This window comes from Symsagittifera roscoffensis, chromosome 6, assembly GCF_963678635.1.
Source record: "Symsagittifera roscoffensis chromosome 6, txSymRosc1.1, whole genome shotgun sequence".
NCBI lineage: Eukaryota > Metazoa > Xenacoelomorpha > Acoela > Convolutidae > Symsagittifera > Symsagittifera roscoffensis.
In genome coordinates, this window is record NC_087067.1 from 33673544 (window position 1) to 33699439 (window position 25896).

The window sequence follows — 25896 nt, forward strand, 5'->3', positions numbered from 1 at the left end:
ATTATAACGTGAGCGTGCAAAATTTTACATGGTATAAGAGCATATTTTTACTCTCGCGCGAGGGCGAGTGTTTTAAAAGTAATGTACATTGACATAAGCTAGTAAGGATATAAATGAAAGCGGAGTAACTCAAATGCCTACGACCATACCATGTTGAATGCACCGGTTCTCGTCCGATCACCGAAGTTAAGCAACATTGGGCCTGGTTAGTACTTGGATGGGAGACCGCCTGGGAACACCAGGTGTTGTAGGCTTTTATTTAAAGCAAAAGTAATTCTTTTACTTTTATGCGCTAAGAGTTATTGCTGTTTAAAGTTCGGTGATGTCAAAAAATTAAGCCTAATCGAGCGTGGTGCCAAAATTTTCAATGGGTCAAATTTTGGCCAAAACAAAAGAAAACCGAAAAATTTCTTTTGCAGTATCAATTTTGTTTACAATCAGCTGCTGATAGGTCAAAAATAATGGAGATAAGTTTTGGGGTCTTTGAGTTATAGCCTTTTGAATTTCGGTGATGTCAAAAAAATAAGCCCAATCGAGCCTGGTGAATTGCGCGAACGGCCATAACTTGCCCAAAAATTTTAAAATTTCCAAATTTTATTATTTGGATCACAAGATCATAGTCAAATCTTGGGGGACTTAGAAAATGAACCAATTTCGTCGGTCCAACACAAAGTTATAAGCTTTTGAAATCTCGGTGATACCAAAAAGTTAAGCCTAATCGAGCGTGGTGCAAAAAATGAAATTTTCAAAATTTTTGTTTTTTTTTTTCGTTCAAAGTTCATTTTTTTCATCTTTTTTCATAAATTTGAGCTCAGGACAATTCCAACGAGCCCAAAACGACGTTTGTAGCTCAAGTTTACGCCGAGTAATCATCAGTTGAAAATTTGGGGGGACCCGAATTTCGGCCATTTTGGACGAAAATCGGCCTAAAAGCTAACTTTTAAGTTAGTGCAATTTCTTTTCTTGCATTTTTCAAGAGAATTGGGCTGCCCTCCGCTGTTGCAGAGTGCATTCAAAGAAAACTTATCAAATAGATTTGAATACTTACCTATTTAATAAGTTTATCACAACAATTAGGCTAAAAGCAACTGACAGTATCCTGGCTGGTATTCAATCATATGCCACTTACAGTGGATGTGCGGCTATCATGCCATAGATGTTCATTAAAGGCACCTTGTACACGCTCCATAGGTTTTGACCGGCTGATTTGGCCATAAAACACATTGGGCTAAAAAAAAATCCAAACAATGTCAATTTTCAGTATTTTGTTTGAAATGCATAAATTATAACGTGAGCGTGCAAAATTTTACATGGTATAAGAGCATATTTTTACTCTCGCGCGAGGGCGAGTGTTTTAAAAGTAATGTACATAGACATAAGCTAGTAAGGATATAAATGAAAGCGGAGTAACTCAAATGCCTACGACCATACCATGTTGAATGCACCGGTTCTCGTCCGATCACCGAAGTTAAGCAACATTGGGCCTGGTTAGTACTTGTATGGGAGACCGCCTGGGACACCAGGTGTTGTAGGCTTTTATTTAAAGCAAAAATAAATCTTTTACTTTTATGCGCTAAGAGTTATTGCTGTTTAAAGTTCGGTGATGTCAAAAAGTTAAGCCTAATCGAGCGTGGTGCAAAAATTTTCAATGGGTCAATTTTTGGCCAAAACAAAAGAAAACCGAAAAATTTCTTTTGAAGTATCAATTTTGTGTACAATCAGCTGCTGATAGGTCAAAAATAATGGAGATAACTTTTGGGGTCTTTGAGTTATAGCCTTTTTAATTTCGGTGATGTCAAAAAAATAAGCCCAATCGAGCCTGGTGAATTGCGCGAACGGCCATAACTTGCCCAAAAATTTTAAAATTTCCAAATTTTATTATTTGGATCACAAGATCATAGTCAAATCTTGGGGGACTGAGAAAATGAACCAATTTCGTCGGTCCAACACAAAGTTATAAGCTTTTGAAATCTCGGTGATACCAAAAAGTTAAGCCTAATCGAGCGTGGTGCAAAAAATGAAATTTTCAAAATTTTTGTTTTTTTTTCATTCAAAGTTCAGTTTTTTCATCTTGTTTCATAAGTTTGAGCTCAGGACAATTCCAACGAGCCCAAAACGACGTTTGTAGCTCAAGTGTACGTGGAGTAATCATCAGTTGAAAGTTTGGGGGGACCCGAATTTCGGCCATTTTGGACGAAAATCGGCCTAAAAGCTAACTTTTACGTTAGTGCAATTTTTTTTCTTGCATTTTTCAAGAGAATTGGGCTGCCCTCCGCTGTCGCAGAGTGCATTCAAAGAAAACTTCTCAAATAGATTTGAATACTTACCTATTTAATAAGTTTATCACAACGATTAGGCTAAAAGCAACTGACAGTATCCTGGCTGGTATTCAATCATATGCCACTTACAGTGGATGTGCGGCTATCATGCCATAGATGGTCATTCAAGGCACCTTGTACACGCTCCATAGGTTTTGACCAGCTGATTTGGCCATAAATGTCAATTTTCAGTATTTTGTTTGAAATGCATAAATTATAACGTGAGCGTGCAAAATTTTACATGGTATAAGAGCATATTTTTACTCTCGCGCGAGGGCGAGTGTTTTAAAAGTAATGTACATTGACATAAGCTAGTAAGGATATAAATGAAAGCGGAGTAACTCAAATGCCTACGACCATACCATGTTGAATGCACCGGTTCTCGTCCGATCACCGAAGTTAAGCAACATTGGGCCTGGTTAGTACTTGGATGGGAGACCGCCTGGGAACACCAGGTGTTGTAGGCTTTTATTTAAAGCAAAAGTAATTCTTTTACTTTTATGCGCTAAGAGTTATTGCTGTTTAAAGTTCGGTGATGTCAAAAAGTTAAGCCTAATCGAGCGTGGTGCAAAAATTTCCAATGGGTCAAATTTTGGCCAAAACAAAAGAAAACCGAAAAATTTCTTTTGCAGTATCAATTTTGTGTACAATCAGCTGCTGATAGGTCGAAAATAATGGAGATAACTTTTGGGGTATTTGAGTTATAGCCTTTTGAATTTCGGTGATTTCAAAAAAATTAGCCCAATCGAGCCTGGTGAATTGCGCGAACGGCCATAACTTGCCCAAAAATTTTAAAATTTCCAAATTTTATTATTTGGATCACAAGATCATAGTCAAATCTTGGGAGACTGAGAAAATGAACCAATTTCGTCGGTCCAACACAAGGTTATAAGCTTTTGAAATCTCGGTGATACCAAAAAGTTAAGCCTAATCGAGCGTGGTGCAAAAAATGAAATTTTCAAAATTTTTGTTTTTATTTTTTTTTCATTCAAAATTCATTTTTTTCATCTTGTTTCATAAATTTGAGCTCAGGAAAATTCCAACGAGCCCAAAACGACGTTTGTAGCTCAAGTGTACGTGGAGTAATCATCAGTTGAAAATTTGGGGGGACCCGAATTTCGGCCATTTTGGACGAAAATCGGCCTAAAAGCTAACTTTTAAGTTAGTGCAATTTTTTTTCTTGCATTTTTCAAGAGAATTGGGCTGCCCTCCGCTGTCGCAGAGTGCATTCAAAGAAAACTTATCAAATAGATTTGAATACTTACCTATTTAATAAGTTTATCACAACAATTAGGCTAAAAGCAACTGACAGTATCCTGGCTGGTATTCAATCATATGCCACTTACAGTGGATGTGCGTCTATCATGCCATAGATGGTCATTCAAGGCACCTTGTACACGCTCCATAGATTTTGACCAGCTGATTTGGCCATAAAACACATTGGGCCAAAAAAATTCCAAACAATGTCAATTTTCAGTATTTTGTTTGAAATGCAAAAATTATAACGTGAGCGTGCAAAATTTTACATGGTATAAGAGCATATTTTTACTCTCGCGCGAGGGCGAGTGTTTTAAAAGTAATGTACATAGACATAAGCTAGTAAGGATATAAATGAAAGCGGAGTAACTCAAATGCCTACGACCATACCATGTTGAATGCACCGGTTCTCGTCCGATCACCGAAGTTAAGCAACATTGGGCCTGGTTAGTACTTGGATGGGAGACCACCTGGGAACACCAGGTGTTGTAGGCTTTTATTCAAAGCAAAAGTAGTTCTTTTACTTTTATGCGCTAAGAGTTATTGCTGTTTAAAGTTCGGTGATGTCAAAAAGTTAAGCCTAATCGAGCGTGGTGCAAAAATTTTCAATGGGTCAATTTTTGGCCAAAACAAAAGAAAACCGAAAAATTTCTTTTGCAGTATCATTTTTGTGTACAATCAGCTGCTGATAGGTCAAAAATATTGGAGATAACTTTTGGGGTCTTTGAGTTATAGCCTTTTGAATTTCGGTGATGTCAAAAAAATAAGCCCAATCGAGCCTGGTGAATTGCGCGAACGGCCATAACTTGCCCAAAAATTTTTAAATTTCCAAATTTTATTATTTGGATCACAAGATCATAGTCAAATCTTGGGGGACTGAGAAAATGAACCAATTTCGTCGGTCCAACACAAAGTTATAAGCTTTTGAAATCTCGGTGATACCAAAAAGTTAAGCCTAATCGAGCGTGGTGCAAAAAATGAAATTTTCAAAATTTTTGTTTTTTTTTTTCGTTCAAAGTTCATTTTTTTCATCTTGTTTCATAAATTTGAGCTCAGGACAATTACAACGAGCCCAAAACGACGTTTGTAGCTCAAGTGTACGTGGAGTAATCATCAGTTGAAAATATGGGGGGACCCGAATTTCGGCCATTTTGGACGAAAATCGGCCTAAAAGCTAACTTTTACGTTAGTGCAATTTTTTTTCTTGCATTTTTCAAGAGAATTGGGCTGCCCTCCGCTGTCGTAGAGTGCATTCAAAGAAAACTTATCAAATAGATTTGAATACTTACCTATTTAATAAGGTTATCACAACAATTAGGCTAAAAGCAACAGACAGTACCTTGGCTGGTATTCAATCATATGCCACTTACAGTGGATGTGCGGCTATCATGCCATTGATGGTCATTCAAGGCACCTTGTACACGCTCCATAGGTTTTGACCAGCTGATTTGGCCATAAAACACATTGGGCCAAAAAAATTCCAAACAATGTCAATTTTCAGTATTTTGTTTGAAATGCATAAATTATAACGTGAGCGTGCAAAATTTTACATGGTATAAGAGCATATTTTTACTCTCGCGCGAGGGCGAGTGTTTTAAAAGTAATGTACATAGACATAAGCTAGTAAGGATATAAATGAAAGCGGAGTAACTCAAATGCCTACGACCATACCATGTTGAATGCACCGGTTCTCGTCCGATCACCGAAGTTAAGCAACATTGGGCCTGGTTAGTACTTGGATGGGAGACCGCCTGGGAACACCAGGTGTTGTAGGCTTTTATTTAAAGCAAAAGTAATTCTTTTACTTTTATGCGCTAAGAGTTATTGCTGTTTAAAGTTCGGTGATGTCAAAAAGTTAAGCCTAATCGAGCGTGGTGCAAAAATTTTCAATGTTTCAATTTTTGGCCAAAACAAAAGAAAACCGAAAAATTTCTTTTGCAGTATCAATTTTGTGTACAATCAGCTGCTGATAGGTCAAAAATAACGGAGATAACTTTTGGGGTCTTTGAGTTATAGCCTTTTGAATTTCGGTGATGTCAAAAAAATAAGCCCAATCGAGCCTGGTGAATTGCGCGAACGGCCATAACTTGCCCAAAAATTTTAAAATTTCCAAATTTTATTATTTGGATCACAAGATCATAGTCAAATCTTGGGGGACTGAGAAAATGAACCAATTTCGTCGGTCCAACACAAAGTTATAAGCTTTTGAAATCTCGGTGATACCAAAAAGTTAAGCCTAATCGAGCGTGGTGCAAAAAATGAAATTTTCAAAATTTTTGTTTTTTTTTTCGTTCAAAGTTCATTTTTTTCATCTTGTTTCATAAATTTGAGCTCAGGACAATTCCAACGAGCCCAAAACGACGTTTGTAGCTCAAGTGTACGTGGAGTAATCATCAGTTGAAAATTTGGGGGGACCCGAATTTCGGCCATTTTGGACGAAAATCGGCCTAAAAGCTAACTTTTACGTTAGTGCAATTTTTTTTCTTGCATTTTTCAAGAGAATTGGGCTGCCCTCCGCTGTCGCAGAGTGCATTCAAAGAAAACTTATCAAATAAATTTGAATACTTACCTATTTAATAAGTTTATCACAACAATTAGGCTAAAAGCAACTGACAGTATCCTGGCTGGTATTCAATCATATGCCACTTACAGTGGATGTGCGGCTATCATGCCATAGATGGTCATTCAAGGCACCTTGTACACGCTCCATAGGTTTTGACCAGCTGATTTGGCCATAAAACACATTGGGCCAAAAAAATTCCAAACAATGTCAATTTTCAGTATTTTGTTTGAAATGCATAAATTATAACGTGAGCGTGCAAAATTTTACATGGTATAAGAGCATATTTTTACTCTCGCGCGAGGGCGAGTGTTTTAAAAGTAATGTAAATAGACATAATCTAGTAAGGATATAAATGAAAGCGGAGTAACTCAAATGCCTACGACCATACCATGTTGAATGCACCGGTTCTCGTCCGATCACCGAAGTTAAGCAACATTGGGCCTGGTTAGTACTTGGATGGGAGACCGCCTGCGAACACCAGGTGTTGTAGGCATTTATTTAAAGCAAAAGTAATTCTTTTAATTTTATGCGCTAAGAGTTATTGCTGTTTAAAGTTCGGTGATGTCAAAAAGTTAAGCCTAATCGAGCATGGTGCAAAAATTTTCAATGGGTCAAATTTTGGCCAAAACAAAAGAAAACCGAAAAATTTCTTTTGCAGTATCAATTTTGTGTACAATCAGCTGCTGATAGGTCAAAAATAAAGGAGATAACTTTTGGGGTCTTTGAGTTATAGCCTTTTGAATTTCGGTGATGTCAAAAAAATAAGCCCAATCGAGCCTGGTGAATTGCGCGAACGGCCATAACTTGCCCAAAAATTTTAAAATTTCCAAATTTTATTGTTTGGATCACAAGATCATAATCAGATCTTGGGGGACTGAGAAAATGAACCAATTTCGTCGGTCCAACACAAAGTTATAAGCTTTTGAAATCTCGGTGATACCAAAAAGTTAAGCCTAATCGAGCGTGGTGCAAAAAATGAAATTTTCAAAATTTTTGTTTTTTTTCGTTCAAAGTTCATTTTTTTCATCTTGTTTCATAAATTTGAGCTCAGGACAATTCCAACGAGCCCAAAACGACGTTTGTAGCTCAAGTGTACGTGGAGTAATCATCAGTTGAAAATTTGGGGGGACCCGAATTTCGGCCATTTTGGACGAAAATCGGCCTAAAAGCTAACTTTTACGTTAGTGCAATTTTTTTTCTTGCATTTTTCAAGAGAATTGGGCTGCCCTCCGCTGTCGCAGAGTGCATTCAAAGAAAACTTATCAAATAAATTTGAATACTTACCTATTTAATAAGTTTATCACAACAATTAGGCTAAAAGCAACTGACAGTATCCTGGCTGGTATTCAATCATATGCCACTTACAGTGGATGTGCGGCTATCATGCCATAGATGGTCATTCAAGGCACCTTGTACACGCTCCATAGGTTTTGACCAGCTGATTTGGCCATAAAACACATTGGGCCAAAAAAATTCCAAACAATGTCAATTTTCAGTATTTTGTTTGAAATGCATAAATTATAACGTGAGCGTGCAAAATTTTACATGGTATAAGAGCATATTTTTACTCTCGCGCGAGGGCGAGTGTTTTAAAAGTAATGTACATAGACATAAGCTAGTAAGGATATAAATGAAAGCGGAGTAACTCAAATGCCTACGACCATACCATGTTGAATGCACCGGTTCTCGTCCGATCACCGAAGTTAAGCAACATTGGGCCTGGTTAGTACTTGGATGGGAGACCGCCTGGGAACACCAGGTGTTGTAGGCATTTATTTAAAGCAAAAGTAATTCTTTTAATTTTATGCGCTAAGAGTTATTGCTGTTTAAAGTTCGGTGATGTCAAAAAGTTAAGCCTAATCGAGCGTGGTGCAAAAATTTTCAATGGGTCAAATTTTGGCCAAAACAAAAGAAAACCGAAAAATTTCTTTTGCAGTATCAATTTTGTGTACAATCAGCTGCTGATAGGTCAAAAATAAAGGAGATAACTTTTGGGGTCTTTGAGTTATAGCCTTTTGAATTTCGGTGATGTCAAAAAAATAAGCCCAATCGAGCCTGGTGAATTGCGCGAACGGCCATAACTTGCCCAAAAATTTTAAAATTTCCAAATTTTATTATTTGGATCACAAGATCATAGTCAAATCTTGGGGGACTGAGAAAATGAACCAATTTCGTCGGTTCAACACAAAGTTATAAGCTTTTGAAATCTCGGTGATACCAAAAAGTTAAGCCTAATCGAGCGTGGTGCAAAAAATGAAATTTTCAAAATTTTTGTTTTTTTTTCGTTCAAAGTTCATTTTTTTCATCTTGTTTCATAAATTTGAGCTCAGGACAATTCCAACGAGCCCAAAACGACGTTTGTAGCTCAAGTGTACGTGGAGTAATCATCAGTTGAAAATTTGGGGGGACCCGAATTTCGGCCATTTTGGACGAAAATCGGCCTAAAAGCTAACTTTTACGTTAGTGCAATTTTTTTTCTTGCATTTTTCAAGAGAATTGGGCTGCCCTCCGCTGTCGCAGAGTGCATTCAAAGAAAACTTATCAAATAAATTTGAATACTTACCTATTTAATAAGTTTATCACAACAATTAGGCTAAAAGCAACTGACAGTATCCTGGCTGGTATTCAATCATATGCCACATACAGTGGATGTGCGGCTATCATGCCATAGATGGTCATTCAAGGCACCTTGTACACGCTCCATAGGTTTTGACCAGCTGATTTGGCCATAAAACACATTGGGCCAAAAAAATTCCAAACAATGTCAATTTTCAGTATTTTGTTTGAAATGCATAAATTATAACGTGAGCGTGCAAAATTTTACATGGTATAAGAGCATATTATTACTCTCGCGCGAGGGCGAGTGTTTTAAAAGTAATGTACATAGACATAAGCTAGTAAGGATATAAATGAAAGCGGAGTAACTCAAATGCCTACGACCATACCATGTTGAATGCACCGGTTCTCGTCCGATCACCGAAGTTAAGCAACATTGGGCCTGGTTAGTACTTGGATGGGAGACCGCCTGGGAACACCAGGTGTTGTAGGCATTTATTTAAAGCAAAAGTAATTCTTTTAATTTTATGCGCTAAGAGTTATTGCTGTTTAAAGTTCGGTGATGTCAAAAAGTTAAGCCTAATCGAGAGTGGTGCAAAAATTTTCAATGGGTCAAATTTTGGCCAAAACAAAAGAAAACCGAAAAATTTCTTTTGCAGTATCAATTTTGTGTACAATCAGCTGCTGATAGGTCAAAAATAAAGGAGATAACTTTTGGGGTCTTTGAGTTATAGTCTTTTGAATTTCGGTGATGTCAAAAAAATAAGCCCAATCGAGCCTGGTGAATTGCGCGAACGGCCATAACTTGCCCAAAAATTTTAAAATTTCCAAATTTTATTATTTGGATCACAAGATCATATTCAGATCTTGGGGGACTGAGAAAATGAACCAATTTCGTCGGTCCAACACAAAGTTATAAGCTTTTGAAATCCCGGTGATACCAAAAAGTTAAGCCTAATCGAGCGTGGTGCAAAAAATGAAATTTTCAAAATTTTTGTTTTTTTTTTCGTTCAAAGTTCATTTTTTTCATCTTGTTTCATAAATTTGAGCTCAGGAAAATTCCAACGAGCCCAAAACGACGTTTGTAGCTCAAGTGTACGTGGAGTAATCATCAGTTGAAAATTTGGGGGGACCCGAATTTCGGCCATTTTGGACGAAAATCGGCCTAAAAGCTAACTTTTACGTTAGTGCAATTTTTTTTCTTGCATTTTTCAAGAGAATTGGGCTGCCCTCCGCTGTCGCAGAGTGCATTCAAAGAAAACTTATAAAATAGATTTGAATACTTACCTATTTAATAATTTTATCACAACAATTAGGCTAAAAGCAACTGACAGTATCCTGGCTGGTATTCAATCATATGCCACTTACAGTGGATGTGCGGCTATCATGCCATAGATGGTCATTCAAGGCACCTTGTACACGCTCCATAGGTTTTGACCAGCTGATTTGGCCATAAAACACATTGGGCCGAAAAAATTCCAAACAATGTCAATTTTCAGTATTTTGTTTGAAATGCATAAATTATAACGTGAGCGTGCAAAATTGTACATGGTATAAGAGCATTTTTTTACTCTCGCGCGAGGGCGAGTGTTTTAAAAGTAATGTACATAGACATAAGCTAGTAAGGATAAAAATGATAGCGGAGTAACTCAAATGCCTACGACCATACCATGTTGAATGCACCGGTTCTCGTCCGATCACCGAAGTTAAGCAACATTGGGCCTGGTTAGTACTTGGATGGGAGACCGCCTGGGAACACCAGGTGTTGTAGGCTTTTATTTGAAGCAAAAGTAACTCTTTTACTTTTATGCGCTAAGAGTTATTGCTGTTTAAAGTTCGGTGATGTCAAAAAGTTAAGCCTAATCGAGCGTGGTGCAAAAATTTTCAATGGGTCAAATATTGGCCAAAACAAAAGAAAACCGAAAAATTTCTTTTGCAGTATCAATTTTGTGTACAATCAGCTGCTGATAGGTCAAAAATAATGGAGATAACTTTTGGGGTCTTTGAGTTATAGCCTTTTGAATTTCGGTGATGTCAAAAAAATAAGCCCAATCGAGCCTGGTGAATTGCGCGAACGGCCATAACTTGCCCAAAACTTTTAAAAATTCCAAATTTTATTATTTGGATCACAAGATCATAGTCAAATCTTGGGGGACTGAGAAAATGAACCAATTTCGTGGGTCCAACACAAAGTTATAAGCTTTTGAAATCTCGGTGATACCAAAAAGTTAAGCCTAATCGAGCGTGGTGCAAAAAATGAAATTTTCAAAATTTTAGTTTTTTTTTCCGTTCAAAGTTCATTTTTTCATCTTGTTTCATAAATTTGAGCTCAGGACAATTCCAACGAGCCCAAAACGACGTTTGTAGCTCAAGTGTACGTGGAGTAATCATCAGTTGAAATTTTGGGGAGACCCGAATTTCGGCCATTTTGGACGAAAATCGGCCTAAAAGCTAACTTGTTAGTGCAATTTTTTTTCTTGCATTTTTCAAGAGAATTGGGCTGCCCTCCGCTGTCGCAGAGTGCATTCAAAGAAAACTTATCAAATAGATTTGAATACTTACCTACTTAATAAGTTTATCACAACAATTAGGCTAAAAGCAACTGACAGTATCCTGGCTGGTATTCAATCATATGCCACTTACAGTGGATGTGCGGCTATCATGCCATAGATGGTCATTCAAGGCACCTTGTACACGCTCCATAGGTTTTGACCAGCTGATTTGGCCATAAAACACATTGGGCCAAAAAAATTCCAAACAATGTCAATTTTCAGTATTTTGTTTGAAATGCATAAATTATAACGTGAGCGTGCAAAATTTTACATGGTATAAGAGCATATTTTTACTCTCGCGCGAGGGCGACTGTTTTAAAAGTAATTTACATAGACATAAGCTAGGAAGGATATAAATGAAAGCGGAGTAACTCAAATGCCTACGACCATACCATGTTGAATGCACCGGTTCTCTTCCGATCACCGAAGTTAAGCAACATTGGGCCTGGTTAGTACTTGGATGGGAGACCGCCTGGGATCACCAGGTGTCGTAGGCTTTTATTTAAAGCAAAAGTAATTCGTTTACTTTTAAGCGCTAAGAGTTATTGCTGTTTAAAGTTCGGTGATGTCAAAAAGTTAAGCCTAATCGAGCGTGGTGCAAAAATTTTCAATGGGTCAAATTTTGGCCAAAACAAAAGAAAACCGAAAAATTTCTTTTGCAGTATCAATTTTGTGTACAATCAGCTGCTGATAGGTCAAAAATAATGGAGATAACTTTTGGGGTCTTTGAGTTATAGCCTTTTGAATTTCGGTGATGTCAAAAAAATAAGCCCAATCGAGCCTGGTGAATTGCGCGAACGGCCATAACTTGCCCAAAAATTTTTAAATTTCCAAATTTTATTATTTGGATCACAAGATCATAGTCAAATCTTGGGGGACTGAGAAAATGAACCAATTTCGTCGGTCCAACACAAAGTTATAAGCTTTTGAAATCTCGGTGATACCAAAAAGTTAAGCCTAATCGAGCGTGGTGCAAAAAATGAAATTTTCAAAATTTTTGTTTTTTTTTTTCGTTCAAAGTTCATTTTTTTTCATCTTGTTTCATAAATTTGAGCTCAGGACAATTCCAACGAGCCCAAAACGACGTTTGTAGCTCAAGTGTACGTGGAGTAATCATCAGTTGAAAATTTGGGGGGACCCGAATTTCGGCCATTTTGGACGAAAATCGGCCTAAAAGCTTACTTTTACGTTAGTGCAATTTTTTTCTTGCATTTTTCAAGAGAATTGGGCTGCCCTCCGCTGTCGCAGAGTGCATTCAAAGAAAACTTATCAAATAGATTTGAATACTTACCTATTTAATAAGTTTATCACAACAATTAGGCTAAAAGCAACTGACAGTATCCTGGCTGGTATTCAATCATATGCCACTTACAGTGGATGTGCGGCTATCATGCCATAGATGGTCATTCAAGGCACCTTGTACACGCTCCATAGGTTTTGACCAGCTGATTTGGCCATAAAACACATTGGGCCAAAAAAATTCCAAACAATGTCAATTTTCAGTATTTTGTTTGAAATGCATAAATTATAACGTGAGCGTGCAAAATTTTAGATGGTATAAAAACATATTTTTACTCTCGCGCGAGGGCGAGTGTTTTAAAAGTAATGTACATAGACATAAGATAGTAAGGATATAAATGAAAGCGGAGTAACTCAAATGCCTACGACCATACCATGTTGAATGCACCGGTTCTCGTCCGATCACCGAAGTTAAGCAACATTGGGCCTGTTTAGTACTTGGATGGGAGACCGCCTGGGAACACCAGGTGTTGTAGGCTTTTATTTAAAGCAAAAGTAATTCTTTTACTTTTATGCGCTAAGAGTTATTGCTGTTTAAAGTTCGGTGATGTCAAAAAGTTAAGCCTAATCGAGCGTGGTGCAAAAATTTTCAATGGGTCAAATTTTGGCCAAAACAAAAGAAAACCGAAAAATTTCTTTTGCAGTATCAATTTTGTGTACAATCAGCTGCTGATAGGTCAAAAAAATGGATATAACTTTTGGGGTCTTTGAGTTATAGCCTTTTGAATTTCGGTGATGTCAAAAAAATAAGCCCAATCGAGCCTGGTGAATTGCGCTAACGGCCATAACTTGCCCAAAAATTTTAAAATTTCCAAATTTTATTATTTGGATCACAAGATCATAGTCAAATCTTGGGGGACTGAAAAAATGAACCAATTTCGTCGGTCCAACACAAAGTTATAAGCTTTTGAAATCTCGGTGATACCAAAAAAGTTAAGCCTAATCGAGCGTGGTGCAAAAAATGAAATTTTCAAAATTTTTGTTTTTTTTTTGTTCAAAGTTCATTTTTTTTCATCTTGTTTCATAAATTTGAGCTCAGGACAACTCCAACGAGCCCAAAACGACGTTTGTAGCTCAAGTGTACGTGGAGTAATCATCAGTTGAAACTTTGGGGGGACCCGAATTTCGGCCATTTTGGACGAAAATCGGCCTAAAAGCTAACTTTTACGTTAGTGCAATTTTTTTTCTTGCATTTTTCAAGAGAATTGGGCTGCCTTCCGCTGTCGCAGAGTGCATTCAAAGAAAACTTATCAAATAGATTTGAATACTTACCTATTTAATAAGTTTATCACAACAATTAGGCTAACAGCAACTGACAGTATCCTGGCTGGTATTCAATCATATGCCACTTACAGTGGATGTGCGCCTATCATGCCATAGATGGTCATTCAAGGCACCTTGTACACGCTCCATACGTTTTGACCAGCTGATTTGGCCATAAAACACATTGGGCCAAAAAAATTCCAAACAATGTCAATTTTCAGTATTTTGTTTGAAATGCATAAATTATAACGTGAGCGTGCAAAATTTTACATGGTATCAGAGCATATTTTTACTCTCGCGCGAGGGCGAGTGTTTTAAAAGTAATGTACATAGACATAAGCTAGTAAGGATATAAATGAAAGCGGAGTAACTCAAATGCCTACGACCATACCATGTTGAATGCACCGGTTCTCGTCCGATCACCGAAGTTAAGCAACATTGGGCCTGGTTAGTACTTGGATGGGAGACCGCCTGGGAACACCAGGTGTTGTAGGCTTTTATTTAAAGCAAAAGTAATTCTTTTACTTTTATGCGCTAAGAGTTATTGCTGTTTAAAGTTCGGTGATGTCAAAAAGTTAAGCCTAATCGAGCGTGGTGCAAAAATTTTCAATGGGTCAAATTTTGGCCAAAACAAAAGAAAACCGAAAAATTTCTTTTGCAGTATCAATTTTGTGTACAATCAGCTGCTGATAGGTCAAAAATAGTGGAGATAACTTTTGGGGTCTTTGAGCTATAGCCTTTTGAATTTCGGTGATGTCAAAAAAATAAGCCCAATCGAGCCTGGTGAATTGCGCGAACGGCCATAACTTGCCCAAAACTTTTAAAATTTCCAAATTTTATTATTTGGATCACAAGATCATAGTCAAATCTTGGGGGACTGAGAAAATGAACCAATTTCGTCGGTCCAACACAAAGTTATAAGCTTTTGAAATCTCGGTGATACCAAAAAGTTAAGCCTAATCGAGCGTGGTGCAAAAAATGAAATTTTCAAAATTTTTGTTTTTTTTTTCGTTCAAAGTTCATATTTTTCATCTCGTTTCATAAATTTGAGCTCAGGACAATTCCAAATAGCCCAAAACGACGTTTGTAGCTCAAGTGTACGTGGAGTAATCATCAGTTGAAAATTTGGGGGGACCCGAATTTCGGCCATTTTGGACGAAAATCGGCCTAAAAGCTAACTTTTCAGTTAGTGCAATTTTTTTCTTGCATTTTTCAAGAGAATTGGGCTGCCCTCCGCTGTCGCAGAGTGCATTCAAAGAAAACTTATCAAATAGATTTGAATACTTACCTATTTAATAAGTTTATCACAACAATTAGGCTTTCAAATAATTTATTAACGATTATAATTACAAATTACAAAAAAGGAAAGCAATTAGTTACACATATTTAATTACAGTTAGCAGAAAAACAATACGACATCAAATGTAATATAATACACCATGAAGATAATCATTTTATGGAATGGAACCAAGTTTTTTGAGATATTCAGATGTATCTTGACACCATGATGATATCAGCTTAGCTACAATGTATTTGATGCCTATTACATTTTCTTCAACAAGCAGATCTTTTATTGAATTGAAATTAAGTTTTTCTTTAAAAGTAGAGCAGTTTTCACAAGCGAAAAACAAATGTTGCAAGGTTTCGAACTCTCTTTCACAAGAGTAACAAAGAGGGTGGTCCACCAAATTTTTAATCCATTTCCTGGGCTTATCCAGATAACTGTTTAAGAAAAATAAGTAGAGAATGTTTTTATCTAGGGGGGTGAACTTTTTATGTTTCCATATTTTGGTTAGGAATTGAAAAATCAAAGTTTTGTCTGATAGATTAAGATCCGGGTAGAAATTCGCAATTTTTCTAGCTATAACCTTCGTTTTATAATTTGGAAGCATCAACTCTGCATAAAGACTAGATATGTTCATCTTCAAAGGATCAATTACTTTTCCATTTTGAACTAGCTGAAAACTATCTCGAGCAAACTCGAGAATGAAAATGTTTTTTTTAATTAAGAAATTTTTGAAGGATCTGAAAATCTTAGATTTTTTGAAGTAGATCACTTCTTTGTTGCTACCCAAGGTATTAAGTAGGGATACCATGTCGAAAATTTTTGCAGCCGCAATATAAAAATTTAAATTTTTGAAGCCTGTGTCTCCATTATTGACTGGAAGGTATAAGATCTGCTTATTGATTGAATGTTTTCCTCCAAGCCATACACTGTTAATCAATTTCATTTCTAACCTATCAATGAAAGTTTTTGTCAACTCCAAGTGCCTCATCACATATACGAGTCTTGATGTCACAAAAGTCTCAATATTCAGGCTTCGCGCCCGGATAGTCATACATTTTAAGCTGAATTTAGCTGAATTATTAATCGTATCTTCCAATATCTTGGTTTTAATTTTCAATGAATCATTCAAGCTTAAGCGTATGCCTAATAATTTAAGGGCTGATACTTTCTTCAACTGTTTATGCACGAAACCTAAACTCAGAACTTTGGTTTTATCTACATTTATAGCAAGTTTTGATACCAAAGTGAACTTATTGATTTCATCATGTAAATTTCCGATACAAGCGCGTTTAATGAAAACACTAATATCATCGGCGTAGGCCACAATTTTAAGTGCTTGGTTGGATTTGATAGAATTATTATAGCGTATGATTTGGAGTAAAGGTTCCATTCCTAAAATGAACAAAAGCGCCGAAAGAGGGCATCCTTGTTTAACCCCATTGTCGACTCTAATTGATCGTGATAGGTAGCCACCTATTTCTATCATCGCTTTGGTATCAGTATATATGATGGATATCAAAGAAGTTATGATTTCTGGACAGCCTATGGCTGTTAAAACGTTCAAAATGTAATCACGGTCCATTCGTTAAAAAGCCTTACTGAAATCGATGGCTACCACACAATTTGATTTTCCGAGTTTTTCTTGAGCTAATCTAGCCTTAATTATGGCTGTATGAATACTGCGCTTTGGAAAATAAGCAAGTTGATGTTTGCGTATTAGATTATTTAAAGGGTCTCTTAAACGAGATGCCAGAACATGGGAAAGAATTTTGAGATCAGTGTTAAGGAGGCTTATTGGTCGGAATTCGTCCACATTTAAACTGTTTTCAATTTTTGGGATGAGTTTTATTATTGAAATGAGAAATGACCTAGGTGCCGCTTTACTGTAGCACATCGAGTTAAATAATTCAGCGAGCAACGGAGCAAAAAAATTTGAGTGGCTTTTATACAAGTCTGAAGTAAGACCATCAGATCCAGGTGCGCTATTTTTATTTAATTTATTTATAGCTTGCTTCACTTCCTCTTCACCTATTGGCGAACTATTAAACATTTTGTTAATTTTCTTTATTCGTTTTGAATTCCGCAGCTTAAAAACATTCAAAAGCTCCTCCCTGGGTGCGTAGTTGGCGTCAGCAACCGTTTTTTTAAAGTAAATATTGGAGTAAAAGCTCGAGAATTCGTTCAAAATTTCATCAATGTCATTGGAAATTTCACCACTTTTCAGCTTTATTTGCTTAATACTTTTATTAACTTTGAAGTAACTTAGCAGTGATTTAAGCGCACCCGAATCACCATGGTTGATGTCCAAATAAAATCCACGAATGGACTTAAATTTGGTCCTCAAGTCCATCTCATCTCGGAGAGAAGAGTAAGGACAGTTGGCCTGTCTAGTGGCCAACTGGGGCTGTCTGGTTGTCTCTGAATTGATGGAATGTATATCTGCAGGCGTACTACTTTGTATGTAAGGGGCGATATCTTTATTCAATTGTCTATGGCCATTAATGCATAAAAAACGCAACCAGTCACGAAGTCTGGCTTTAAATTTGTCGTATGTCCCTGATAATGGCAGTTTCAGAGACTCATCAGACAGCCCCTGGAGTGTTTCTACCAGTTCTGAAGGCTTATTGTGCTCTCTAACTACGTTATAATTCAATTTCCAGTAACTTTGGCCATTTACATGCATAAAATCTTGAAAATTTGAAAAACATGCATGTAATGCATTATGGTCGCTATAATTTGTGTATAATGTAGTCAAGGTCGTTATTTCGTCAATTTTATTGCTAAAAATGTAGTCTAGACGCGATTCGGATTTTGATTTTTGGTTAAAATGGGTGGGATACACTTTGTTCCAGACCTTGAAAAGGTCAAAGCATCCAATTGATTCGAAAATGTTGCAAATTATGTGATATCTTTGGACCCGCCGGTCACTACGATGTAATGCAAGATTGCATAATTCAGAACTTGATCGGCAGTTAAACTCACCCCTAATCAAAATCAATGTATCTCTCCTTTCTGAGGGGATTGATATATATATATATATTTAGAGCAGTAAATGCTGCCAGATTCTGACTCTTTCAGAGCCAAAGCCATGTGGCTTTGGTAAAAACTCTGAATTTTCCATTTATTGGGAAATAATAAAAGTAAACCTCCTGAGTTATTTTGGTTGCATGGCTAGATTAGATAATTCAAATTATAGCTGGTCAAAATGGCCTTATGCTTTGAGCTTAATACATACAATTTTATTTCTTGTAACGCTATAACGTAGTCATGATGTAATTTCCCCCCATGTTTTGGCTTATTGAGGTCAACCAGGATGCCTAGAAGTTTGAGGTGGTTACCTAGACCTCTACAGTTTAATGTATAAAAGCACGTCATGACTAGATTATAAGTCTGTTGGAAATAATTTTGCATGCGAATTTGAATAGTTAAAGATAGCCGGTTTCTTTTAAGCTTAATACATACAGTTTTGATTCTGGAAATGCTATAACGTAGTCATGTCGTAATTTTCTTTCAAAATTTGGCTTGCTGAGGTCAATATAGATGCAATTCATACTGATGTGGTCCTTATAACCTCTAGGACGTTCTGAAAACAGGCACGTCTTGACTAAGTTATAAGTTTTTCCTATGCAAATCGCATGCAAAGTTACTAATTTCGTCTTAGCCGTTATTACGATGTAAGTCAAGGTTAAATGTACCAGTAAGTGATGTCTTGCATTACCAATCCCCAAGAAAACTTTCACGTCTCTCCGGTGTCCAGTCAAACAATTGACTAGACCACCAAGGTCTGAAAAGGCTTTGCTGAGGAGATTGACATACCTCTTGCAGCAAACGTTGCATGATTCAAAAATTTTAAAGGTCAAAGCATTTTGACTTTCAAAAAATGTGTCAAAATTCCAATTAAGGGTAAAAAATGTAGACAATAGTACTGAACTATGCAAACTGCTTGTCTGGAGTTTAAAGCTCAGACCTCTATTAACGAAAAAGACTGTTTTTTTAGAGGTTAGAGCGTCTAGTTTTTTAAATTTTAGACCTAAAATGTAGTGTTTATGCGACGTTTTCCCACGTTCTGGCTTTCTTATTGGAACAAGGATGCCTAGAGGTTTCAGCTTCTCAGTGAAACCGCTGCTCTTTAGAAATGTAAAGCACAACATTATGAAAAAGTTTATGTATGAGAAATTTTTAGACTCGATACCTGTTGTTCTCTTTTTTGCAGTTTTGATGGAGTCTGCTTCTCCGCGTCTGGGCTGATGTGTCGTCTCTGTGATTTCTGGCGGCTGAACGCCCCACTCCTTCTGAGGCTACTGCGCGCCTTCATCACATGCCAGTCCTCCTCATCCATTCGGCCCTCAGAGGCCGGAGTCCCATCAGCAGAATTGCTTGTGGCCAAATCAGATGTCGTCTGGTTGAACTCTGGTGGTTGTTGTCTCCTGATCCGACACCAGGAATCATCATGACCAATATAAGGCTTTTTCTCTTCCTTGCATAGACTGCAGGAATGAATTGACGGGACATGCGCGTTGAAGGGTAGATCGAGCCATTTGAATGGCCGAGTTTTGACAGCGTTGAATGACCACTGCCTCAGGTCAGTTTCAGCGCTCTCATTGGGGTTTCTGATAAAGATTTGAAAACTTACATATTTAATAAGTTTATCACAACAATTAGGCTAAAAGCAACTGACAGTATCCTGGCTGGTATTCAATCATATGCCACTTACAGTGCATGTGCGGCTATTATGCCATAGATGGTCATTCAAGGCACCTTGTACACGCTCCATAGGTTTTGACCAGCTGATTTGGCCATAAAACACAATGGGCCAAAAAAATTCCAAACAATGTCAATTTTCAGTATTTTGTTTGAAATGCATAAATTATAACGTGAGCGTGCAAAATTTTACATGGTATAAAAGCATATTTTTACTCTCGCGCGAGGGCGAGTGTTTTAAAAGTAATGTACATAGACATAAGCTAGTAAGGATATAAATGAAAGCGGAGTAACTCAAATGCCTACGACCATACCATGTTGAATGCACCGGTTCTCGTCCGATCACCGAAGTTAAGCAACATTGGGCCTGGTTAGTACTTGGATGGGAGACCGCCTGGGAACACCAGGTGTTGTAGGCTTTTTTTTAAAGCAAAAGTAATTCTTTTACTTTTATGCGCTAAGAGTTATTGCTGTTTAAAGTTCGGTGATGTCAAAAAGTTAAGCCTAATCGAGCGTGGTGCAAAAATTTTCAATGGGTCAAATTTTGGCCAAAACAAAAGAAAACCGAAAAATTTCTTTTGCAGTATCAATTTTGTGTACAATCAGCTGCTGATAGGTCAAAAAAAATGGAGATAACTTTTGGGGTCTTTGAGTTATAGCCTTTTGAATTTCGGTGATGTCAAAAAAATAAGCCCAATCGAGCCTGGTGAATTGCGCGAACGGCCATAACTTGCCCAAAAATTTTAAATTTTCCAAATTTTTTTATTTGGATCACAAGATCATAGTCAAATCTTGGGGGACTGAGAAAATGAACCAATTTCGTCGGTCCAACACATAGTTATAAGCTTTTGAAATCTCGGTGACACCAAAAAGTTAAGCTTAATCGAGCGTGGTGCAAAAAATGAAATTTTCAAACTTTTTGTTTTTTTTTTTCGTTCAAAGTTCATTTTTTTTCATCTCGTTTCATAAATTTGAGCTCAGGAAAATTCCAACGAGCCCAAAACGACGTTTGTAGCTCAAGTGTACGTGGAGTAATCATCAGTTGAAAATTTGGGGGACCCGAATTTCGGCCATTTTGGACGAAAATCGGCCTAAAAGCTAACTTTTAAGTTAGAGCAATTTTTTTTTCTTGCATTTTTCAAGAGAATTGGGCTGCCCTCCGCTGTCGCAGAGTGCGTTCAAAGAAAACTTATCAAATAGATTTGAATACTAACCTATTTAATAAGTTTATCACAACAATTAGGCTAAAAGCAACTGACAGTATCCTGGCTGTTATTCAATCATATGCCACTTACAGTGGATGTGCGGCTATCATGCCATAGATGGTCATTCAAGGCACCTTGTACACGCTCCATAGGTTTTGACCAGCTGATTTGGCCATAAAACACATTGGGCCAAAAAAATTCCAAACAATGTCAATTTTCAGTATTTTGTTTGAAATGCATAAATTATAACGTGAGCGTGCAAAATTTTACATGGTATAAGAGCATATTTTTACTCTCGCGCGAGGGCGAGTGTTTTAAAAGTAATGTACATAGACATAAGCTAGTAAGGATAAAAATGAAAGCGGAGTAACTCAAATGCTTACGACCATATCATGTTGAAAGCACCGGTTCTCGTCCGATCACCGAAGTTAAGCAACATTGGGCCTGGTTAGTACTTGGATGGGAGACCGCCTGGGAACACCAGGTGTTGTAGGCTTTTATTTAAAGCAAAAGTAATTCTTTTACTTTTATGCGCTAAGAGTTATTGCTGTTTAAAGTTCGGTGATGTCAAAAAGTTAAGCCTAATCGAGCGTGGTGCAAAAATTTTCAATGGGTCAAATTTTGGCCAAAACAAAAGAAAACCGAAAAATTTCTTTTGCAGTATCAATTTTGGTACAATCAGCTGCTGATAGGTCAAAAATAATGGAGATAACTTTTGGGGTCTTTGAGTTATAGCCTTTTGAATTTCGGTGATGTCAAAAAAATAAGCCCAATCGAGCCTGGTGAATTGCGCGAACGGCCATAACTTGCCCAAAAATTTTAAAATTTCCATATTTTAATATTTGGATCACAAGATCATAGTCAAATCTTGGGGGACTGAGAAAATGAACCAATTTCGTCCGTCCAACACAAAGTTATAAGCTTTTGAAATCTCGGTGATACCAAAAAGTTAAGCCTAATCGAGCGTGGTGCAAAAAATGAAATTTTCAAATTTTTTGTTTTTTTTTTCGTTCAAAGTTCATTTTTTTTCATCTTGTTTCATAAATTTGAGCTCAGGACAATTCCAACGAGCCCAAAATGACGTTTGTAGCTCAAGTTTACGTGGAGTAATCATCAGTTGAAACTTTGGGGGGACCCGAATTTCGGCCATTTTGGACGAAAATCGGCCTAAAAGCTAACTTTTACGTTAGTGCAATTTTTTTTCTTGCATTTTTCAAGAGAATTGGGCTGCCCTCCGCTGTCGCAGAGTGCATTCAAAGAAAACTTATCAAATAAATTTGAATACTTACCTATTTAATAAGTTTATCACAACAATTAGGCTAAAAGCAACTGACAGTATCCTGGCTGGTATTCAATCATATGCCACTTACAGTGGATGTGCGGCTATCATGCCATAGATGGTCATTCAAGGCACCTTGTACACGCTCCATAGGTTTTGACCAGCTGATTTGGCCATAAAACACATTGGGCCAAAAAACTTCCAAACAATGTCAATTTTCAGTATTTTGTTTGAAATGCATAAATTATAACGTGAGCGTGCAAAATTTTACATGGTATAAGAGCATATTTTTACTCTCGCGCGAGGGCGAGTGTTTTAAAAGTAATGTACATAGACATAAGCTAGTAAGGATAAAAATGAAAGCGGAGTAACTCAAATGCTTACGACCATATCATGTTGAAAGCACCGGTTCTCGTCCGATCACCGAAGTTAAGCAACATTGGGCCTGGTTAGTACTTGGATGGGAGACCGCCTGGGAACACCAGGTGTTGTAGGCTTTTATTTAAAGCAAAAGTAATTCTTTTACTTTTATGCGCTAAGAGTTATTGCTGTTTAAAGTTCGGTGATGTCAAAAAGTTAAGCCTAATCGAGCGTGGTGCAAAAATTTTCAATGGGTCAAATTTTGGCCAAAACAAAAGAAAACCGAAAAATTTCTTTTGCAGTATCAATTTTGGTACAATCAGCTGCTGATAGGTCAAAAATAATGGAGATAACTTTTGGGGTCTTTGAGTTATAGCCTTTTGAATTTCGGTGATGTCAAAAAAATAAGCCCAATCGAGCCTGGTGAATTGCGCGAACGGCCATAACTTGCCCAAAAATTTTAAAATTTCCATATTTTAATATTTGGATCACAAGATCATAGTCAAATCTTGGGGGACTGAGAAAATGAACCAATTTCGTCCGTCCAACACAAAGTTATAAGCTTTTGAAATCTCGGTGTTACCAAAAAGTTAAGCCTAATCGAGCGTGGTGCAAAAAATGAAATTTTCAAATTTTTTGTTTTTTTTTTCGTTCAAAGTTCATTTTTTTTCATCCTGTTTCATAAATTTGAGCTCAGGATAATTCCAACGAGCCCAAAACGACGTTTGTAGCTCAAGTGTACGTGGAGTAATCATCAGTTGAAAATTTGGGGGACCCGAATTTCGGCCATTTTGGACGAAAATCGGCCTAAAAGCTAACTTTTAAGTTAGAGCAATTTTTTTTCTTGCATTTTTCAAGAGAATTGGGCTGCCCTCCGCTGTCGCAGAGTGCGTTCAAAGAAAACTTATCAAATAGATTTGAATACTAACCTATTTAATAAGTTTATCACAACAATTAGGCTAAAAGCAACTGACAGTATCCTGGCTGGTATTCAATCATATGCCACTTACAGTGGATGTGCGGCTATCATGCCATAGATGGTCATTCACGGCACCTTGTACACGCTCCATAGGTTTTGACCAGCTGATTTGGCCATAAAACACATTGGGCCAAAAAAATTCCAAACAATGTCAATTTTCAGTATTTTGTTTGAAATGCATAAATTATAACGTGAGCGTGCAAAATTTTACATGGTATAAGAGCATATTTTTACTCTCGCGCGAGGGCGAGTGTTTTAAAAGTAATGTACATAGACATAAACTAGTAAGGATAAAAATGAAAGCGGAGTAACTCAAATGCTTACGACCATACCATGTTGAAAGCACCGGTTCTCGTCCGATCACCGAAGTTAAGCAACATTGGGCCTGGTTAGTACTTGGATGGGAGACCGCCTGGGAACACCAGGTGTTGTAGGCTTTTATTTAAAGCAAAAGTAATTCTTTTACTTTTATGCGCTAAGAGTTATTGCTGTTTAAAGTTCGGTGATGTCAAAAAGTTAAGCCTAATCGAGCGTGGTGCAAAAATTTTCAATGGGTCAAATTTTGGCCAAAACAAAAGAAAACCGAAAAATTTCTTTTGCAGTATCAATTTTGGTTCAATCAGCTGCTGATAGGTCAAAAATAATGGAGATAACTTTTGGGGTCTTTGAGTTATAGCCTTTTGAATTTCGGTGATGTCAAAAAAATAAGCCCAATCGAGCCTGGTGAATTGCGCGAACGGCCATAACTTGCCCAAAAATTTTAAAATTTCCAAATTTTATTATTTGGATCACAAGATCATAGTCAAATCTTGGGGGACTGAGAAAATGAACCAATTTCGTCCGTCCAACACAAAGTTATAAGCTTTTGAAATCTCGGTGATACCAAAAAGTTAAGCCTAATCGAGCGTGGTGCAAAAAATGAAATTTTCAAAATTTTTGTTTTTTTTTCGTTCAAAGTTCATTTTTTTCATCTCGTTTCATAAATTTGAGCTCAGGACAATTCCAACGAGCCCAAAACGACGTTTGTAGCTCAAGTGTACGTGGAGTAATCATCAGTTGAAAATTTGGGGGGACCCGAATTTCGGCCATTTTGGACGAAAATCGGCCTAAAAGCTAACTTTTAAGTTGAGCAATTTTTTTTCTTGCATTTTTCAAGAGAATTGGGCTGCTCTCCGCTGTCGCAGAGTGCATTAAAAGAAAACTTATCAAATAGATTTGAATACTTACCTATTTAATAAGTTTATCACAACAATTAGGCTAAAAGCAACTGACAGTATCCTGGCTGGTATTCAATCATATGCCACTTACAGTGGATGTGCGGCTATCATGCCATAGATGGTCATTCAAGGCACCTTGTACACGCTCCATAGGTTTTGACCAGCTGATTTGGCCATAAAACACATTGGGCCAAAAAAATTCCAAACAATGTCAATTTTCAGTATTTTGTTTGAAATGCATAAATTATAACGTGAGCGTGCAAAATTTTACATGGTATAAGAGCATATTTTTACTCTCGCGCGAGGGCGAGTGTTTTAAAAGTAATGTACATAGACATAAGCTAGTAAGGATATAAATGAAAGCGGAGTAACTCAAATGCCTACGACCATACCATGTTGAATGCACCGGTTCTCGTCCGATCACCGAAGTTAAGCAACATTGGGCCTGGTTAGTACTTGGATGGGAGACCGCCTGGGAACTCCAGGAGTTGTAGGCTTTTATTTAAAGCAAAAGTAATTCTTTTACTTTTATGCGCTAAGAGTTATTGCTGTTTAAAGTTCGGTGATGTCAAAAAGTTAAGCCTAATCGAGCGTGGTGCAAAAATTTTCAATGGGTCAAATTTTGGCCAAAACAAAAGAAAACCGAAAAATTTCTTTTGCAGTATCAATTTTGTGTACAATCAGCTGCTGATAGGTCAAAAATAATGGAGATAACTTTTGGGGTCTTTGAGTTATAGCCTTTTGAATTTCGGTGATGTCAAAAAAATAAGCCCAATCGAGCCTGGTGAATTGCGCGAACGGCCATAACTTGCCCAAAAATTTTAAAATTTCCAAATTTTATTATTTGGATCACAAGATCATAATCAAATCTTGGGGGACTGAGAAAATGAACCAATTTCGTCGGTCCAACACAAAGTTATAAGCTTTTGAAATCTCGGTGATACCAAAAAGTTAAGCCTAATCGAGCGTGGTGCAAAAAATGAAATTTTCAAAATTTTTGTTTTTTTTTTGTTCAAAGTTCATTTTTTTCATCTTGTTTCATAAATTTGAGCTCAGGAA

At 37.0% G+C, this 25896-nt stretch overlaps 17 non-coding genes across 17 annotated transcripts; all 17 read left to right on the forward strand.

Annotated features, from left to right (window-relative positions):
• Positions 1 to 135: 135 nt before the first annotated feature.
• Positions 136 to 254, forward strand: LOC134849894 (5S ribosomal RNA). Its single transcript, XR_010163881.1, has one exon. It is a non-coding gene; the product is annotated as a 5S ribosomal RNA (ribosomal RNA).
• A 1163-nt stretch (positions 255 to 1417) lies between these two features.
• On the forward strand, positions 1418 to 1535 carry LOC134849203 (5S ribosomal RNA). The gene has a single exon (XR_010163241.1). It is a non-coding gene; the product is annotated as a 5S ribosomal RNA (ribosomal RNA).
• Positions 1536 to 2666: 1131 nt separating this feature from the next.
• On the forward strand, positions 2667 to 2785 carry LOC134849895 (5S ribosomal RNA). The gene has a single exon (XR_010163882.1). It is a non-coding gene; the product is annotated as a 5S ribosomal RNA (ribosomal RNA).
• Positions 2786 to 3951: 1166 nt separating this feature from the next.
• Positions 3952 to 4070, forward strand: LOC134848978 (5S ribosomal RNA). The gene has a single exon (XR_010163025.1). It is a non-coding gene; the product is annotated as a 5S ribosomal RNA (ribosomal RNA).
• A 1162-nt stretch (positions 4071 to 5232) lies between these two features.
• On the forward strand, positions 5233 to 5351 carry LOC134849896 (5S ribosomal RNA). Its single transcript, XR_010163883.1, has one exon. It is a non-coding gene; the product is annotated as a 5S ribosomal RNA (ribosomal RNA).
• A 1161-nt stretch (positions 5352 to 6512) lies between these two features.
• Positions 6513 to 6631, forward strand: LOC134849006 (5S ribosomal RNA). The gene has a single exon (XR_010163051.1). It is a non-coding gene; the product is annotated as a 5S ribosomal RNA (ribosomal RNA).
• Positions 6632 to 7790: 1159 nt separating this feature from the next.
• On the forward strand, positions 7791 to 7909 carry LOC134850184 (5S ribosomal RNA). Its single transcript, XR_010164155.1, has one exon. It is a non-coding gene; the product is annotated as a 5S ribosomal RNA (ribosomal RNA).
• A 1160-nt stretch (positions 7910 to 9069) lies between these two features.
• On the forward strand, positions 9070 to 9188 carry LOC134850185 (5S ribosomal RNA). The gene has a single exon (XR_010164156.1). It is a non-coding gene; the product is annotated as a 5S ribosomal RNA (ribosomal RNA).
• A 1161-nt stretch (positions 9189 to 10349) lies between these two features.
• Positions 10350 to 10468, forward strand: LOC134849898 (5S ribosomal RNA). The gene has a single exon (XR_010163885.1). It is a non-coding gene; the product is annotated as a 5S ribosomal RNA (ribosomal RNA).
• A 1156-nt stretch (positions 10469 to 11624) lies between these two features.
• On the forward strand, positions 11625 to 11743 carry LOC134849151 (5S ribosomal RNA). The gene has a single exon (XR_010163190.1). It is a non-coding gene; the product is annotated as a 5S ribosomal RNA (ribosomal RNA).
• A 1162-nt stretch (positions 11744 to 12905) lies between these two features.
• Positions 12906 to 13024, forward strand: LOC134848941 (5S ribosomal RNA). Its single transcript, XR_010162990.1, has one exon. It is a non-coding gene; the product is annotated as a 5S ribosomal RNA (ribosomal RNA).
• A 1161-nt stretch (positions 13025 to 14185) lies between these two features.
• On the forward strand, positions 14186 to 14304 carry LOC134849899 (5S ribosomal RNA). Its single transcript, XR_010163886.1, has one exon. It is a non-coding gene; the product is annotated as a 5S ribosomal RNA (ribosomal RNA).
• Positions 14305 to 20097: 5793 nt separating this feature from the next.
• LOC134849901 (5S ribosomal RNA) lies at positions 20098 to 20216 on the forward strand. The gene has a single exon (XR_010163887.1). It is a non-coding gene; the product is annotated as a 5S ribosomal RNA (ribosomal RNA).
• A 1163-nt stretch (positions 20217 to 21379) lies between these two features.
• LOC134849041 (5S ribosomal RNA) lies at positions 21380 to 21498 on the forward strand. Its single transcript, XR_010163085.1, has one exon. It is a non-coding gene; the product is annotated as a 5S ribosomal RNA (ribosomal RNA).
• Positions 21499 to 22659: 1161 nt separating this feature from the next.
• On the forward strand, positions 22660 to 22778 carry LOC134849043 (5S ribosomal RNA). Its single transcript, XR_010163087.1, has one exon. It is a non-coding gene; the product is annotated as a 5S ribosomal RNA (ribosomal RNA).
• Positions 22779 to 23938: 1160 nt separating this feature from the next.
• LOC134850187 (5S ribosomal RNA) lies at positions 23939 to 24057 on the forward strand. Its single transcript, XR_010164158.1, has one exon. It is a non-coding gene; the product is annotated as a 5S ribosomal RNA (ribosomal RNA).
• Positions 24058 to 25215: 1158 nt separating this feature from the next.
• On the forward strand, positions 25216 to 25334 carry LOC134849009 (5S ribosomal RNA). The gene has a single exon (XR_010163054.1). It is a non-coding gene; the product is annotated as a 5S ribosomal RNA (ribosomal RNA).
• The last annotated feature ends 562 nt before the right edge of the window (positions 25335 to 25896 follow it).